The following is an 18,938-nucleotide window of genomic DNA, read 5'->3' as shown; positions in this document are numbered from 1 at the left end:
TTTGCATGTACCCTTTCATCTCAAAAGTATAAAACTAAGCTGAAAACCACCCAAGAACTACCAGTGGCTTAATTAAACATTTCCTCTCTCATGGCACAAGATGACGTTAACACCTTTAAAAGTTCTTTCCTTTCTTCTTCTAAATCTAGCACTTAAATCTCTGAGTGTTGAAGAGCCACTTAGACATTATAGGGAGTGGTGTTAACTTCTATCAGTCAGGCATTCTAACATGAGCTTGCCCCTTTAACTTCCTTGGTCAAATATTACCTTTTCCTTTAACATTAAGGAGGGGTTACAATAAAAGTACCTAGAGTATTTTTTTAAACTCTTGTATATTATATTTTGGCAAAACATTTTGATCTTTAATATGATTGAATCTCCAAATCCCTTCCCTTTAATTCAAATCTACCCTGAACTTGAGCAGTGGATGATAGTTAAAAGGTTACAATAGACTATTAACCTCTTTAGTTCATAATGTTAGTCTTTTTTTTCCCCTTACTTCTGTGGACAACAGATGATTAAAATTTATCTCTGCTTCCTAAAATAATAAATCTTTAAAGGACTTATTTTAAACCCATGAGTTTAGCGTTTAAGGTATCGCTTATTAATCAAAAAAGCTAGTGCCCAAACATGCAATTCTGTGACACTGGCTCAGAGGTTGGTCAGTAGATAATTATTTGAGGACAGATATAAACACTGTACCTTGAAGTAATTAATTTTTATTCTCACAAGCATCTAAGGGTTCCTTTGACCATGAAATTTAAAACATAACTATGAAGCTAAGTTTGAGTATTGGGATGCTTGCATGAAAGTCCCTTACATGCTAAATTAATCTAGGTTTATTTTTAAACGAAACAAAACGAAACTAAAGCACATGGTAGGTAGACTGTGGTGGAGGAAGGGTATCTACTTCAGTGGTGTGATGGTGTCAGGATGTACATGCAGTTGGATATGTGAAAGACAGAATGAACTCATTAAACTCCCTCAAAATGTGATGGGAAAATAATGTATAAGAACTGCGGGGTCCAGAGACACCTACAATGAAGAGGAGAATGCTTAATTCAAATTACTTGCCAAAATTGCTTGTGAAGACTACTCTTTACCTTTACTTTGCACCCCACTTTCAGTTGTTACATTGGATTGTTTCCTAATGAGCCCTTATCACAATGTGTAATAATTTTATTCATTTACCATGGATCTCTTTCAAATAGGATTACGACTTCCTGAGGGCAAGAAATTGTCTTTTGGTCACTGGTGAATTCCCACTGCTCAGCACCATGTCTATACAAAGTAGGCACTCAAATGCATTCGTTAAATGAATGAATAAATGAAACCACAGGTCAATTATATATTGATGTATATTCATTCTTTGCATCCTGGGTATTCTTTGCATCTTGCATTAAAGTGAATCTCTTTGAGCTGATGTACTCAATTGACTTCTGATTTAAATACTCCAGACAAGGCATGATGAAAGCTTGTCCCAGGGTAGGAATAGTGGGACTGCAAAAGAGAGGGAGCTACAGGGTTAATTAGGAAGGAGTATCAACAGATCTTGAGAAATATTGACTGGCAGCTTGAAGGAGAGAGAAGAGAAAAGGGTGAACCCCAGTTTTCTACCTGGGACTATTGGATGGAAAGTAATCCACTGACAAAAATCCTAAAGGGAAAGCCAAAAGTTCGTTGGTAGAGGTGGATGATCCCAAAAGAGAATTTGTTCTATTTTAGACATAGAGGATTGAGTTGAGTTGTTTCTGGAATTCCAAAGAGAGGCTTTATTTTGTAAGACAGTGCTGGAAATCTCATATGTGCCTTAAAAGTCAAGTATTAAAAGCAAAATACAGAATATTTACTATTGGGAAGATGTGGTAAAGGGAAAAGGAAATAAAAGAGGAGAAAGAGCAAATGGAAAATATGGAAAAATAGCTCAATATTTATTTGTTAGTGTAAGGGTTACTTCTGGGCACCATTTTGAAGTAGCTGAAATTGTTTTTGAAACTGTCCCACCTCATTTTCTACATTGTAATTTCATGTTTTGTACCCCTTACCCAGGACAACTGGTTTCTTCAGTAAGAATAAGTCGTCCCCTCACAAGTACACTCCTTCTCACCTGGGTGTTTTATCAGAACCTCGTGCCTCCCAAGCATTCTCTGCTTCATCCCTTATGCAACTAAACATCTTGTTACCCAACTTCTCTCAGTTAGTTGATCATGTAGCAGTCCTGTTCAGTAACCCACCCTAATATGTGCATTACCATTTTCTATACGTATAAATAAAAAAAAAATAATAAAAGCGCCCAACACATGTCAAATTGAGGATATCACCAGGAAAAGTCCCTGGGCTGTGAAGAAACTTCCTTCACTGGGCAGTTAACTTTGTGAATTTGCCACAAGCCAAAGCCAGCTTTGCAGTCCAGTGGGTATATATTTAAATATGGACTTCCATCCATACATGTTTTTAACATGAGAAAGTAGATAGACACTCTCTCAGTATAATAACATACAGAAGGGACACTGGACAGAGGATAGCTTTCTAATACAATATGAACATGTGGATTCGTTTCTTTATACTACACCCTGAGATTAGGTCAGAAAGAGCCCTTCCTCCCTCCTTTTGCCCACCCTAGAGAACCAGGAGACATAACTAATGGACAGAGGATGAGTGATGACTCGTGTTGGAAGTTAGGCAAAAGAGAAAGCAGGACTTAGGGCAAGAAACAAAATAAAACACACACAAAAAAACGGGTTGAAGGATTTGCAGGATGAGAACAAAGAGAGAAAGAGAGGGATCAGATACAAGATAAACACTTTAGGTTTCGGTAGATTCTGGGTTGGCAAGTGGTCCTGCCGTCTCATGCCCTAGACATGTTTCTCCACATGAGTGGTCTACAGACAGAAGGATAAGCATTGGTAGAAAGACCCAAATCAGGTCAGGATGGACAGTGAATTCCTGTCATTCCCTGGGTAGTCTAACAAAGGTTAGGTCTCTGCAGCTTCAGTGCAGACAGTAGAGTATCGATCATGAAATCATCACAAGAAGCAGAAGCCAGGTGTGTTTAGGATAGGTATGATCTTTGTGACCCACTCCAACATCTTACATGTGTTAAGCTGCTATTGATTATTGATACCTGCAGGCTACAGAGCAGTACTGTTTTTAACGATGTTACCTATACTTGCTTTTTCAGTGTTTGCCCCATTAGAAACAAGCTGGAATATTATGACTCATCTTTGCAGGAAGGCCCTGGAAACTAATCTTCACTTAGCATTAACTTCAGCTTTTCTCCAGAACATAAAGAACACAAGGGGAGCATAAAAGAACATAAAGAACACAAGGGGAGCATAAAAGAAGCAAAGAACAAGTGTAATTTGTTCTCCCTTGATGAATAGGACAAGAGCTATGAAAAGGGGAAGACGTATCAAATGGATCATAAGTCTGGCAGCCTTTATGGTGTATTTTATGTGAACACTTGTGTTGGAGGTCACGTTAGGGTTTGTGTTAACAGACTCTAATGGATTTTTACCTGAGTCTTGAAGGGCTGCACATCCTTAAAGAATATAAGAAGGGAAACAGAAGAAAAACCAGAATGTGAACAAATTGTTGTATTCCGAACGATGTAATCATGACCATTTCACCAGGCCCCAAATTCCAAGTATTCTGAAGTGGTTCATTGGCTTTCAGAGTCACATTTATGATATGAATGTCTTTATATGTTTGCCTGTTCAGATGCATCAGATTATTCTTGGCATGAGCCACTGAGTTATAGTAACTGCTGTGGAGCCACAAGCGGTGAATTTAGATAACAGAATTACATTCAGAGGGATCTTGTGTGAGTTTAAGCAGACCCCTGAAGGTGGTAAGCTGCTTGAGGAAGTGATTTTAAAAAGAGGTCCTTGACAAAGTTTAATTATTCCACATGTTTCTAAAATATCAGTGTCACATATTATATTGACACAGAGCAAGTGAGTATTGAGGTGAAATCTTATGGAGCAGTTCTGAACAATCAGCTTCAGGAAGTGAAGAGACTTTGGTGCACAACAGGGATTGCAGCCATGTCATCAACGCCTGTTCCCAGGTTGTGCAGCCTCTGACTAGCAGGTCAGTGATAGGACCTCCTGCTGAAGAAGGATGATACAGAAGCCCAGGTGCTGTGGAGAGCTAGGGGTGGGGTGGGGTGAAGGTCCCCATTCTTATCCACTGTCTCTAGTGCCTTAACTCCCAGGTGAGAAGCTGGTGATAACCACTGACCACTATGGCTAAGAGCACACATCCCTTCGTCTGAGTTCTTCTTCCCAGAGATTCTGCCAATCTTCTTATATAATTTGACCCACGTGATTTTGTATTGGCTGTCACGTAATCATTTTGTAGCATTTGCGGCTATCAATCTTTGCACGTGAACTTACTTTGCATGTGAAAAGTCACTTAACCAGTATCCATTCCACTCTATAGTTTTTCTCTTTTTTTCTTTTTTTGCCGTACGCGGGCCTCTCACTGTTGTGGCCTCTCCCGTTGCGGAGCACAGGCTCCGGACGCGCAGGCTCAGCAGCCATGGCTCACGGGCCCAGCCGCTCCGCAGCATGTGGGATCTTCTCGGACCAGGGCACGAACCCGTGTCCCCTGCATCGGCAGGCGGACTCTCAACCACTGCGCCACCAGGGAAGCCCTCTTTAATTTTTTAAAAATGTGTTCTGCTGAGTTCTGGTTGCATGTTTCACTTGATAATCATATTTGGTGTTTAACATTGTCGCTGTTTGTCTCTCTTTAACTTGGGCATCCAGACTTGTTTTCATGTTCTTATTACTAGCTCTCTATTCCTCTCCAAAGCCAACAGATATTCAAAATATCTGCTTTGATAAAAGGAAGAGGCATTTTAAACTACCTTTAAAGTCACATCCTGTTTGGCATATGGCTTGAAAATATTTCTCTTGGAACTGCACCTTGAAAATTCCTATGTTACATTATTAAACATCCCTCTCTTCTTCCCTCTTCTTAAGTCACTAGTAGAGGAATCAGTTATTATTTATGATTACATTCTGACAATTATGTCACTTAATTGGATAGATCATTGATGTGATCCAAGTATGTTTATCTTATCTGCTTATGCTTCTCTTCTACTCTTTGTAGTGAGTTTTTAGACATGTACCTCTTTAAAGACAGGGAAGTGAATCTCCTGAATGTGTCCAAGCTTCCATCCAGATCTGACTCTATTTTAATTCTGCAATGCACAGTGTATTTCACAGGGTTCTCCAGAGAAACAGAATCAATAGGATAGACAGATTCCATACAAAAGGAGATTTAATGTAAGAATTGGCTCCCGTGGTTATGGAGGCCAAGAAGTCACACAATCTTCCGTCTGCAAGTTGGAGAACCAGAAAAGCTGGGATGTAATTTAGTCCAAGTTCAAAGCCCTGTGAACTGGAAGTAAGGGATGGGCTGGGGGCGAGGGGTGTAGTGGTGTAAGTCTTGTTCTGAGTCTGAAAGCCCTAGAACCAGAAGCAGCTTCCCAAGGACAGGAAAGGATAGATCCTTTAGTTCAAGCAGAGAGTGGATTCACCCCTTGTCTACTTTTTGTTCTCTTCAGGCCCTCATTGGATTAGAGGATGCTCCCCTGCATTAATGAGGGACTACTTTACTCAGTCCACTGATTCAGTGCTAATCTTTCCTGGAGACACCCTCACAGACACATCCAGAAATAATATTTTACCAGCTATCTGGGCAACCCTTAGCCCAGTCAAGGTGACATATAAAATTAACCGTCACACAGAATAACTTCAGTAATTCTTGGCAAAAAAATTGTCTTCTGAATTATCCATGATATTTACTTAAATGGCCCAAAATGAAATAATAGCAACTGTAGATATTTTTTCTTCAATAGTTTAAAAGTGCTCTTGGAATCTTCAATTATTTAATAAGTAGAAGCCAACGAAGCTAGTTAATGTTAAGACTGAGTGTACCTGGTCACATAACTTTGAGGAAAATTTTTAGAATAAAAAACCAAAACAATACATGTCTGACATCATGGGGTCAAAAATTCCATTTGCCAGTTGGAAATCTAGCATTGAGTAGAAGATAAAACCATTACTATTTTAGTGTTAAATCCTTCGGTTGGCTGAGGCCTTAGACAAGTTAATGTTTCACAAATTTCAAAATACTAAATACCTCATGAAATAAACCCAAAATTAACTCATAATGCAGTTTCAAAATATGAAATTATCACTAGCTTTTGCATCCCTACTGCCCACTGTCATGTGAAAGCATGTATAACTCACCAAGAAGCCCATGAAACGAAGCCTCAGCAAATACAAACATGATTTATGGCTTCTTTTTTTCCCCACATAAAATGAACATCCACGTCTTTTGCCTTCTGCTTATCAACACGGTGTCAGCACTCGAATGCATTATACATCCAGTATCCAGGAGAGGTTTCTAATTCTCCACTTCTGTTTGTTAAGACCTGGGGAGGAGAATATCTTCTTGCTCTGATTCTCCACCGTTGACAGGAGCTATGTTAGAAAGTCAAGATTCTGTAAATGTACATTGTTCCTCATTAGCCTCAACTTGAAGACAGTATCTCATTTTTTTGAGAAGGGTTCTCAAAGACCCATTCAGGGAATCTGGGCTAATGAGGCCATAGTCTTGAATGAGAGCCGGCCTCGGATGTCTGGATTCTTGCTCTCTTGCCGTCAGAGCCATGGCAGATGCCCTCTGAAGGCTGAGAGTAATTATTTTAATGACTAACCTGTGGATTCCATTTTTAAATGCCCTTCCTGAGAAAAATATATTTGCAAGTCATTTTCACTCTTTTCTTTCTTTTTCCCCCCAAGTTTAATCCTACCTAAATTTTATTTTTTTTTAAGATTTTTTTTTGATGTGGACCATTTTTAAAGGCTTTATTAAATTTGTTACAGTATTGCTTCTGTTTTTATGTTTTGGTTTTATGGCTGCGAGGCATGTGGGATCTTAGCTCCCCGACCAGGGATCGAACTCACACCCCCTACATAGGAAGGCGAAGTCTTAACCACTGGGGTTAGTTAAGTCAGGGAAGTCCCTACCCAAATTTTAAAGAGAGAATATTTTTTAGGAGTTTACCACCTTAGGATTCTAAACTGAAAGAATTGCTGAATAAAAGCGAGTTAACAGTAGGTGTAATGAGAATGACAGTAGTTAATTTATTCAGATTCTTTGTTTTAGATATGGTGCATCTAAGGATAGTGGCAGGGAAAAAGATTTATATAAATGCCAGTGAAAGCAGACATGTTTCTCCCTCCTTATCTTAAAAACTTAGTGAGAAAAGTCCTTTCCTATACTGTCAAATCTAGAATTTAGCAACTCAGATAAAAGAGCAAGTCTTTAAGGTTAGAACCTCAAATAGCAAAGGAATGTGACATGCTTTAAATTTTTATCCCGTTTTATTGAGATGTAATTGACATATAACATTGTATTTATTTTAGGTCTACAACATAGGGATTTGATACTTATATATATTGTGAAATGAGTAGCACAATAAGTTTAGTTAACCTCTATCACCTCATGTAGTTCTAATTTTTTTCTTATGATGAAAAAAAATTTTAAGATCTACTCTCTTAGCAGCTTTCAAATGTTCGATACAGTATTGTTAACCATACTGTAGTCACCATGCTGCACATTACAACCCCAGTACTTATTTATCTCATAACTGCAATTTTGTAACTTTTGACACCTTCACCCATTTTTGCCCTCCTCCTCCCACCTTAGGCAACAACCAGCTGTTCTCTGTGTCTGTTTGTTTGTTTATTTTTTTTTGGATTCCACATATAAGTGAGCTCATACAATATTTGTCTTTCTCTTCCTGACATTGTACTTAGTACTTAACTTCAGGTTCCATCCATATTGTTGCAAACGGATGGATTTCCTTCTTTTTTATGGCTGAATAATATTCAGTTCAATAATATTCAATTGTATAGATAGATAGATAGATATCCACACACAAACATATACACCACTTTTTTTGTATCCATTCATCTGTCTGTGGACACTTAGATTGTTTCCATAGCTTGGCTATTATAAATAATGCTGTAATGAACATGAGGGTACAAATATCTTTCCAAGATAGCGATTTTGTTTCCTTTGGATATATACCCAGAGGTAGAATTGCTGGGTCATATGGTAGTTCTATATTTAATTTTTTGAGGAACCTCCATACTGTTTTCCATAGTTGCTGCTACAATTTACATTCCCACCAACAGTGCACAAGGGTTCCCATTTCTCCACATCCTCCCCAGCACTTGTTATTTCTTGTCTTTTTGATAATAGCCATTCTGACAGGTATATAGTGACATCTCATTATGGTTTTGATTTGCCATTTCTTGATAACTAGGATGTTGAATAGCTTCTCATGTGCCCGCTGGCCATCTGTATGTTTTCTTTGGAAAAATGTCTATTCAGCTTTTCTGCCCAACTTTTAGTTCAATTGTTTGTTTTCTAGCTGTTGAGTTGTATGCATTCTGTATATACTTTGGATATTAACTCTTTATTAGCTGTATGATTTGCAGATATTTTCTCCTGTTCTCTAGGTTACCTTTTCATTTTGTTGATGGTTTCTTTTGCTGTACAGAAGCCTTTTAGTTTAATATAGTCCTACTTATTTATTTTTGATTCTGTTGCCTTTAATTTTGGTGTCAAATCCAAAAAATCATTGTTTATGGCTTCAGGTTTTATATTCAAGTCTTTAATCCATTTTGAGTTGATTTGTATGTATGATGTAATATAGGGGTCCAGTTTCATTCTTTTGCATAACTGTCCAGTTTTTCGATCACCATCTATTGAAGAGACTATCTTTTCCCCATTGTGTATTCTTGGCTTCTTTGTCATAAATTAATTGACCATATATGCTGGCCAATATGGTTATTTCTGGTCTCTGTATTCCAGTGCATTGTTCTGTGTATCTGTTTACAATTGCATCAAAAAGAATAAAATACCTAGGAATAAATTTAACCAAGGAGATTAAAGAACTGTACTCTAAAAACTACAAGACACTGATGAAAGAAATGGAAGATTACACAAATAAATGGAAAGATATTTCATGCTCATGTGGTTTCCTCCTGGAATGTTCTTCCCCAGATATTGACATGATTTGTTCTATGCTCCCTTCCACTCACTTTCTTTCACTCTCCACTTAGTTTTCATTTTATAAAATAGGAATTCATTGATATTTTAGGAAATACCATTCCTCATTGTTTTTCACCCTTTTTTCTGCTTCCATTTTCTTTGAGCACTTATGGCCATTATGGCATATTATACATGGATTTAGTGATTTGCTGAACTATTTCTTCCTCTTTGTTTCTGGAATGTGAGCTTGTTGAAAAGGAAGGACTGTATTAGCCTTAGGCTACTAAAAAAAATGAAGTAGGTAACTTAAACAACAGAAATTTATTGTTACACTGTTCCAGAGGCTGGAAGACCAAGATTAGGGGGCCAGCATGGTCAGGTTTTGGTGAGGACTCTCTTCCTGTTTTTCAGACAACCACCCCTTGCTGTGTACTCGCATGGTCCTTCCAGTGCATGTTGGATAGAGAGAGAGCAGGAGAAAGAGAGAAAGAGGGAGGAGAATTTTTCTCTTTCTCTTCTTATAAGGCCCACCAATCCAATCAGATTAGGACCCCACTCTTACGACTTCATTTAACTTTAATTACCTCCTAAAAGCCCTATCTCCAACTACAGTCTTATCGTGGGTTAGAACTTCAACATATGAATTTGGTGGTTGGGGAGAATGATCTTTTTTTTTTTTTTTTAAGGTTTGCATGTTTGTTTATAATTACACGTTTACATTGCTCCAACAGAGCAGCCGCGTTGCTGTGTTCTAATTCTTAGCCATTAATTCCTACAAAAGTAAACCTAAGCTTTTACAGTAACTTAATCGATACAGAACTAAAACTGTTCCGCCTACTTAAAGGGATTTAGTTACCAAGGTGCTTATGCTCACCACGATGCCCTGTCAGAGGGACGCATGCTTCTACTGAAGGTCTGATCCCTTTGCTCATGCAACAAATTTATATTCCTCACCCTCCCTCCACCCACCAGTAAAACAAAAACATAGAACTATTTACAATTGAGAGGAAATATGCTCTAGGTCAACCGAGATGCTTGCAAAAAAAAAAAAAGACTGGCTCATTTCCAAGTGGATGAGACACCGAACAGTGTTCGGCCAGAGTCCAACGCTGACTGGCCTGGGTCAGGGACTGGCAGGGAGAGGGCAGGAGGGAGAGGGACGCCGCAGAGGAGCTTGTCCTGGGCATTCACCCCCAACCCTGATTCCTATGGAAGCCACACTCCAAGTGACAGCTCCCAGCTCCCGTTCAGGGCCCCGTCCTACAACTCCAGCACCCCCGACCCCGCCAGCCCACTACCTTGACGTCGCCTCTCGGGATGTCAGGGTCGTCTGGTTTGCTTCTACAACATGATCCGTGGGACACCCCGCTTTCCATGCCCTAGGCGCCCCCATGCCCCCATGCTGGCCACGCCTGGCTCCTAGGCCCCGCCTGCGGCAGTGGGTGCCAGGCCAGCAGCTGAATTACAGAGATGCGCTTGGCTGCTGCATTGGCCAAATGGGATTTGGTTCCACTTTAAAAATCAAAGCTGTCCAGAAAAGGTCACAAAGTGAGGATCACACTTTCACTCTAGAAACCTTTCTGCAAAATACCAAAACCTTAGAATCAGGCTGTGCACAACTAAAAAGGAAAACTAGGCCAAGATACCTCAAAGAGGTTTCCCATATACATGTCCCCGCAAAAAAGTGGTTCTAACTCAGACCATGTCCAAGTTCAGTTCAGTCCCAAACATAAGCAGTAGCGTGGGAATTTTCCAAACTCAGTAAACAAAGTGACCCACGTCTCCTGCAGTAAAGCAGGGACTTTACTGAATTGTGGAATGAATTAATGGAATAATTCTTCCCTTGGACCTCTTGGCTCATATGTAAATCAGAGAATATGGTTGGACACCTATATAATATATGCAAGCATTCTGGACAGTTAGGCGCTCTTAGAACTTTGTGTAACATTTAAGTATCTTTGCGTGTTTCAATTTTTCTAAGAGCTTTTTCTAACATTTAAGCATGCTTGGCTCATTTTGCATATGAACTTACACATATACATACACACACGACTCTGTGGGTGGAGAGTGTTGCCTGCTCCATATGCTAGCATCTCTAAATCCTAGCTCCAGCCCAGCCAATACACTTTCTTCTGTTCCTCTCATGTGGAAACTTTACAGTCCCTTCCAAAGTTCTACGCCATTTAAGTAGTTCTAAGGAAAGGAAAATACATCCTTTCATTTGGAATACCTGGTAATTTTGCAGGGCTGGAGATTTTATTTTCACAGGTTAAATAGTATCAAAGCATGCCAGAAACAGTATAAAGAGCATATATTTGCATGCTTTTATTTTCATGGTGCCAATTCAGCTTCCAAAGTGGCTTCTATCTTACCAACTCATCTGTTCAATGCTATTATCACAGTTAGAGTTCCTCCCGGTTCTGGAACAAGTTTTTCAGGGATTCATGTGACCCATGGGCAGGCAGATGCCTTTCACTTAAAAGCAGTCCTGAGATGGTTACAATTCGTTCGTATGAGTGGGCTAGGATCTGTGTCCTCAGGTTCGGGTCCCAAATCAGGATAAGAAGAGCTGGTCCACACCTCCGCTTTAGGGAAACTTTTACCTTGGTCTTTACTGGGACCTGAGGTCAGGGACATTTAATTATTACACTATTTTCTGATGGCTAAGTAGAAATTTTCCATATTGAGGTAGACTGCCCTTTCCACTGCTCTATCCTCGCATCTTAGGTTCTGCCCTCACATCCACCAGCTGTATCAGCATATATAGTAATTCCGGAGTCCTACCTGTTCTGAAAACAAGAGTTTACTGAAGGTAGGAATTAATCATCTGATTGTGTTTTCCAACCAAGTTATCAGGCTACTTTTAGCTTTCAAAGCTTTTAAACTTTCAAACCTAAAAATGTGTTCAACCATAACAAGGTGGTAGGATTCACTGATTTTTGAAGGATTGCAGCAGACATGTGCTCCCCGCAAATCGGGAGGTGCTCTCTCTAGTCTTAATATTCCTTGCAGTTCCCTGTAAACTCTGAGGTTGAGAGGAAGTTGTTGCATCAATGTCTGGAGTTCTTTCACTGCTGTTTTGTTTCTCCTTTTTATTTTCAAAAGTAGCTTTTCCCCTGCCTCCTTTCGAATTAGGTTCTCTCACTGGAATAATGTCAACCACCCTTTTTTTTTTTTTGCTTTCTAAAAATAAAATAAAGTATTTAATGAGGGTGAGCCTAGCCTGACTCCTTTTTGGCTGTGACACTTTTCTCTAGGGCTTTCTGGGCAGGATTTTTTTTTTTTTTTCCTGACAGGTCTTAGGAAATTTAACCTCTGTGGTTCTGAATTCATTGTTGGTTTTTTTTACTCCTGTTTTAATATTCTCATAAATCTGCCACAGTGAAGGAGACCCTGTTTTCCCAGGGCTCACGGATGACTTCTAGAACAGTCACACAGGCTTTCCATTAACCCTTTCATATATATTTAACCTTTTCAGCATCTCATTGGCATGGTTTAGCTAGAGTGCAAGGTCTCCTCCAGCTGTGGGGCTGACACAGCTTTCTACAAATTATTTCTCTATTTTTAGGGCCACATGGTTGTCATTTGGGGTTGTATAGTCTTCCCCGAATAGAAGATCATATGTGAACTACCTGGCCCAGCATACAGCCTCCTAGAGAACCCAACAGCATCCTCATACTTAGGGCTAGAGAGATACTTTCGTATTAAATCTTTTGTTACATCTGACATAATCTGACATAGTCTGCCTCTTTCTTTTTGTGAATGCTTTAGAAATTCTGTGTTCATGGTAGAAGAATTAAGTATCTTTTTCTAGAGGAGTCTCTTTTCACATAATAATGTTGATGAAGAGATACTGATTACCACATTCAGCTAGGTTTTCATTTATTTTCTGGTTTTATCTCCATTGGGCTTTAAAAAAGCCTATCAGAGGATATTAATTTCAGTATCACTTGAGTTCACCGCTTGAGTCTAGCACTAACAGTGCTTTCTCTGAACTCACATCTGTTGGTGGTACAAAGGTTGTTGTGTTTCTTTTTTCTTCAAGCTTTATTGAAATATTTATAATTGACATATAACATTGTATAAGCTTAATGTGTACAATGTGAAGATTTGTTACGTGAATATATTGTGAAATGTTTGCCACAGTAAGAATACGTAGCACATCTTTTACCTCACTTAATTACCATTTTGTTGTTATGGTGAGAGCATTAGAGCTTAGAATAGAGCAGTTTTCAAGTATACAATAGAGTATTGTTAACTATAGTCCCCAGGCTCTGCATTAGATCACCAGGACTTATTCGTGTTATAACTGAACATCTTTACCCATTTACCAACATCTCATTTCCCCCAGTCATCAGTCTCTGGCAACATACCCTCTGTTTCTGTGACTTCAGCTTTTTCAGAATCCACGTATAAGTGAGATCATACAGTGTTTGTCAGTATTTGTCTGTACAGTATTTGCAAAATGTCCTCAAGGTCCACCCATGTCGTTGCAAATGGAAAAATTTCTTTCTTTTTATGGCTGAATAATATCTATCTATATATCTATCTATATCTATCTATCATATATATAGAGAGAGATAGATGGATAGAATCACATTTTCTTTACCCATTCACTGGTTGAGGAATACTTAAGTTGTTCCCATATCTTGACTATTGCGAATAATGTTGCAATGAATATGAGAGTGCAGATATCTCTTTGAGACAGTGATTCTATCTTTTTCAAAAATATACCCAGAAATAGGATTGCTGGATCATGTAATAGTACTGTTTTTAATTTTTCAAGAATCTCTATACCATTTTCCATAGTGGCTGTATCAATTTACATTCCCACCAACAGTGCACCAGCATTCCCTTTTCTCCACATCCTCGCCTACACTGGTTATTTGTTGTCTTTTTTTTTTTTTTTCCGGTACGCAGGCCTCTCCCGTTGCGGAGCACAGGCTTCGGACGCGCAGGCTCAGCGGCCATGGCTCACGGGCCCAGCCGCTGCACGGCATGTGGGATCTTCCCGGACCGGGGCACGAACCCGTGTCCCCTGCATCGGCAGACGGACTCTCAACCACTGCGCCACCAGAGAAGCCCCAGTTGTTGTCTTTTTGATGACAACCATTCTAACAGGTGTGAAGTGATCTCTCATTGTGGTTTTTATTTGCACTTCCCTGATGTTTGGTGATGTTGAGCATCTTTTCGTATATTTATCCACTGCAAAGCTTTTTTTTTTTTTTACCGTGTCTCAGCTATTGTTCCAAGGTCAACTTGCTCAAGCTCTAGAGTAACTAAACAATTAGCAATACAAATATGTAGCGTACTCTGTCTGTTACTTTAACATTTCCCTGTAAGTCCTGCTGCTTTTACTAATGGGCGATTCTGTTGGCACCAGGTTCTCTGCTCATCCTGGGCCCCTGCATCATTAGCTGTTCTCCTTTCAGGGCTGGTCTTTGCATGGCCCATGACACAGACTTTGCACCATTTCTGATCATGTCTTACAGTTCTGGGGCTGCTAATGCTTTATTCATATTTCCTATGAGTGGTGCTCACCTGTGCTTGACCTCTGACCTCCCAAGGGTTATCTCCTCTCTCCACTGCCTGGACATCCTTGCCCCTGCTCACTTCTCTCTCTTTCTGGTCAGTACTAAGTAATCTTTCTTTTTCCTTGCCAAAATATTTTCAAAAGTTCTCTGTAACACTGTTGCTTAGGCCCTACATAGTATAGTTTTGACATTCCCACCGAACCTCTCCTTTCTTGGGTGTACAGAGGCTCAGGAAGGATAATGTTAAGGCAAGAGATTGTCAAATACAGCTTCATAGTGTACCTGGAATGTGGCTCTCTCTGACATTTAGGACCTTTTCCTGCATCAGCCCACCCCTGCCAAGAAGACTCCTTACTCATTTAGGAGTGGGTGTTGTATCTCCTTAATATTTGATTCTAAGCCCCCAATGTCCCCACTCCCCACTCACCCAGTGTGTCAGCCTTGTCTACATCTGTCTCAATAACAAATACAATAGGTTGGCATCAGTTATTTACCACAGAACTCCTACACATCATGTAGATTAAGAATATGGAGTTTCTTTGTGACCACCTAGAGGAGTGGGATAGGGAGGGTGGGAGGGAGGGAGACACAAGAGGGAAGAGATATGGGAACATATGTATATGTATAACTGATTCACTTTGTTATAAAGCAGAAACTAACACACCATTGTAAAGCAATTATACACCAATAAAGATGTAAAAAAAATAAAAAGAAAAAAAGAAAAAGAAAAAGAAAGAAAGAAAGAATATGGAGTTTCAAAAATCCTAAGTAAAGAGACTTAGAGCCCAGAGCTCAGAGGGCAACTCTTTGGAAGGTAGGAAGGTAGAGGTGTAAGAGATGGTTTGCTTAACAATACATACCTGAATCTGAGCTCCAACCTCACCAAAATTCCATGTCATGAGTAGGTCAACTTTTTCTAAATCACCTAACATTGGATTTAATTCCAAGTAAGAACTCAACAGGAACCATAATCAATGATGAACATCATCTTCAAATGCTCAGTTCCTTTTATCTAACCCTGTCTCTGTGTTGTCCAAATAGTCCAGGCTTTGGAACTACAGGTTCTTAAAGTGTTTTCATTATTGTTTACTATGGCTTGCTTTGGAAGCAGATCCTGACCACTTTACCCTTATCATAAGGAGCATAAGGAATGTACAAGTGTGCTATTTATTAGAAATATAAGTTGTTTAAAGGAGGCTCTTGATAGATGTTGATTGGTGTCTTGTGGGATGTGTAGCTTTGAGCATGACTAGGTCTTCCATCAACTAGATGAAAAGATGAGGGGAGGCCTTTCTCATCTCCATTTCTGGGAGCCTGTGTCATTTTAATAATAGAAATTAGAGTCTGATATTTTCTGTCAGCTCATTATAGCACTTTGAACACATCTGCTCAAAAAATAGAAGAGTGATTTGGGATTGTTGTGGTCTCTTAAGTCATAAACAATTCAGCTCAGCTCTCTGGGACATTAAAGAAGAGTAGAACCTAGTATTTCCATGTTGGTGTTTTGTTTTTGTTTTTGGTGGTCTAGCGAAAATCCAAATTCTGTACCAAATGAAGTATTGAAACTTGTTTGCTGTAACACTAGAGTGTTTGCAAATGATCATCTTGGCTTATGGAACCAGTAAAACATTTCCTCATGCAACAATACCATCTGGAAGCAAGTATCAGCACTGTAGATAAGCCATGTGTGTTGGTTTGTGCTGTGCCAACTTGGTTAAGCTGGGAACTGTGTTTCTCAGAATCTCTTTTCCTGTATGGTCCTGTGTTAGCACTGGCCAAAAGAGGAACATGCCTTCTAGACTGAAGTAGTGCCTTTTATTCTTTGGAGGTCTTTGCAAGGTCAGGTGCAATGATAGGTATATGCAAAAGAGGCCTGTGGGTTCCAGTTTGTTCTCACCCTCCTCCACTCTACATCTGTGTCTTCTCTCCACTCTGGATTATGCCTACCACCTGTGGCCCTAAGTCTACTACTAGCTGCTACCATAGAAGAGGTAGATACACAGAGGAAAAAGCCCTGAACTTCTCCATGTGCTCTGCCTTTATATTTACTCCTTCTCTGATCCTACAGACCTTAGTTCCCACCTCCTTCCACAGTTATGTAAGGTCTAATTCCTATTAGCAATAAGTTATTCCATAAACTCCTAGTTAACCTGCTCTCCTTACTAAACCTGCCTGATGTATGGCATTTCTCTCATGAGCTCTTTCATGTAGATTGTGATCTTTAAATATTTTACCAACATACATATTTCAAAGAAGATATACACGTTAATATTTCACCTCTAGGACATTTTAGAGACATATGGCTTTTATCGTTTCCTACATAAATAGTAGGTAATATGATTTGTGCTTTTCAGATGAATATGTTTTTACCCCCCTCCCCCGCATAGGAACGAGTAAATACGCCAGAATGGTTACTTCAGACTCATATTTACACTAGGTGATTATAGTCCTCTGAATAGCATTATATGTAAGAAGGGGAAAAGATATGTTAGAAGATGAGAAAGAAAAGAAATATATCAAAGAGACAAGAAATAACAAGTGTTGATGAAGATCTGGAGAAAGGGAACCCTTGTGCACTATTGGTGGGAATGTTAATTGGTGCAGCTACTATGGAAAACAGTATGGAGGTTCCTAAAAAATTTAGAAGTAGAACTACCATATGACCCAGCAGTCCCACTCCTGAGTATATATTCAAAGAAAATGAAAGTAGTAACTCAAAAAAATATATATGCATCCTCATAGTCATTGCAGCCTTGTTTATAATAGCCAAGATATGGAAACAACCTAAGTGTTTAAGAGTGGATGAATGGATAAAGAAAATGTGATATATATATATATATATAAGTATATATGTGTATATATAAAATATATTAATATACACACACACATATATAAAACATACACAATGGGATTTTATTCAGCCATTAAGAAAAGAGTAAAATCTTGTGATTTGTGACAATATAGATGGATCTTGAGGGTATTATGCTAAGTACGTCAGACAGAGAAAGACAAGTACCGTATGATCTCACTTATATGTGAAATTAAAACAAAAAACCACACAAAAAACAAAAAGCAACATCATACAGAGGAGAGATTGGTGGTTCCCAGGGGCAGGGAGTAGGAAGTGGGTAAACTAGGTAAAGGGGGTCAAATAGTACAAAGTTCCAGTTATAATATAAATAAGTCATGGGGATGGGATGTACAGCATAGTGACTATAGTTAATGATACTGTATTGCATATTTGAAAGTTGCTAAGTGAGTAGATCTTGGAACTTCTCATCACAAGAAAAAAATTGTAACTATGTATGGTGATGGATATTAACTAGACTTAATATCTGTCACCATACAGATACATAGTTTTGCAATATATACAAATATTGAGTCATTATGTTGTACACCTGAAACTAATATAATGTTATATGTAAATTATACCTCAATTAAAAAAGAAAAATCAGGGAAGACTTAGGTGACTCTGATGATAGACTATGACTGTGTCAAAATCAAATACCCACCATATTATGCCATAATAAGCCAATTATTGGACATAAAAATCAATCAAAATAGATCGATGTTCTTCTTGTTGTGGCCTCTCCCATGTGGAGCACAGGCTCCGGACATGCAGGCTCAGCGGCCATAGCTCACAGGCCCAGCCGCTCCGCGGCATGTGGGATCTTCCCGGACCGGGTCACAAACCCGTGTCACCTGTATCGGCAGGCAGACTCTCAACCACTGCGCCACCAGGGAAGCCCAGGAAGAAATTTTTAAGGTAGGTTTTTCATGTAGTTTTTTTTTTTAATTTAATTTTATTTATTTTTTTATACAGCAGGTTCTTATTAGTTATCCATTTTATACATATGTCAATCCCATGTAGTTTTTAATGTAGGTTCCCTGTGTCTGCCTTTTCTTTTACCTAGGGTTGAAGCTTGACTATGATTTCATAGTCCAAAGCAAATCAGAAGTAATCTTTTGCAGCAGTGTCTTCTCCACAACCAATATGTAACTGGATGAGAGGAGTATATGACTTAAATGTGCACAATAGAGATGAGCAAGTAGGAAACTATGGGAGCCTTATATCACGGTTCAGAACTAAAGATAAAATAAAGACAGATCCAAGAACTAAAACAACTCAGTCTGGGGCCATTTAGTGTGGGGACAAATTGTTCTTTAAACATTAATAGCTCTTAGGTTCTTCAATAATGTATTCATAATGCTCATCCTGGGCTACTCATCGTATATATTGTTTTGATATCAGAATACTAATTTAGAAACAAATTTAAGTAAATCTTTAAGAGATTTCCATGTATAACAATTAAAAATTTTAAA

The sequence above is a fragment of the Neophocaena asiaeorientalis genome, unplaced genomic scaffold (assembly GCF_003031525.2).
Source record: "Neophocaena asiaeorientalis asiaeorientalis breed wild unplaced genomic scaffold, Neophocaena_asiaeorientalis_V1.1 scaffold46, whole genome shotgun sequence".
NCBI classification, from domain to species: Eukaryota; Metazoa; Chordata; class Mammalia; order Artiodactyla; family Phocoenidae; genus Neophocaena; species Neophocaena asiaeorientalis.
Note: the sequence above shows the minus strand (reverse complement) of the source record.